Here is a 964-nt window from a genome sequence, read left to right as displayed (position 1 = left end):
AAAATAAAATCTAAAGGTTCGCCTTCCGAAACTCCTTAATCCTTCACTCTCGGGGATTGCCTGTCTCTGAGGGGACTGCCAGAAACCGAGCGGCCTCAAAAGAACGCAAGCATCACCGGTTTTTTTCCTCTAAAAATTATCACCCTATGTATTCTCGCAGCGCGGTTGTCTTGCAGCGACTCAGTTTCTGGCTAAAACCACACACAGTGTAGTTGAACAGGGAGGAAAGTTTCACTCTAGCAGGTTGCTGACGCCGCACACCAGCACACTATGAACACCTCTGTGAAATAAAACTACAATATCCAACACTGACCTTGTTCCATAGAAAGCTGATTTTGCATTGGGGTTTCAGTCCACGTCATACACATAGTGTTGCTCTCCAAACTGAAGTAGTGCCGGAGCTGGAAAGGTCACATCTGATTATGCAGCCAAAACTGCAAAGTACGAAGGCACCTGAGGCAAGCAGAAGGAAAAGGGGGGAAACTCTATTTATAGACATATTTTAAAATTGTGCTGCTAATAATAATAATAATCAAGCCACTCCCTGGAGCATAATAACCTCTTCCTCTTAGTATTCTTCCAGAGACATCAACAGATGTATAAATAGGAGAGTATTAAAAGCTCTTAGTTTCCACCAAGAAGGAAGGAATAAAAAAATGTCCAGAATTTACCGCATGATAGTGAACAGATCATCACAAAAGTGCATGTATTGCTTTGGATCAGTTGAATTTCTGCCAGTCCTTAGGCAGATATTGAGGGAAAAATAAAATAAAAAAACACACCTAACTGAACATGAAACTGCCTATTTTTTGTTCCCTTACATGTTGCACAAAATGATGCCATTTTGCATTTAGCATCCACAGAGTCATAGTTTAGCATCATAAAGCCGTATTAAAAAAATCTTTATCAAAGGTAACGTACATTCTCACTAACACACAGGTATATACAGAAAAATGTAGGTGGT

This window comes from Manacus vitellinus, unplaced genomic scaffold, assembly GCF_001715985.3.
Source record: "Manacus vitellinus isolate BGI_N305 unplaced genomic scaffold, ASM171598v3 scaffold_69_pilon, whole genome shotgun sequence".
In the NCBI taxonomy this organism is placed as follows: domain Eukaryota; kingdom Metazoa; phylum Chordata; class Aves; order Passeriformes; family Pipridae; genus Manacus; species Manacus vitellinus.
The sequence above is the reverse complement of the archived record's forward strand: the minus strand, read 5'-3'. Positions refer to the sequence as shown.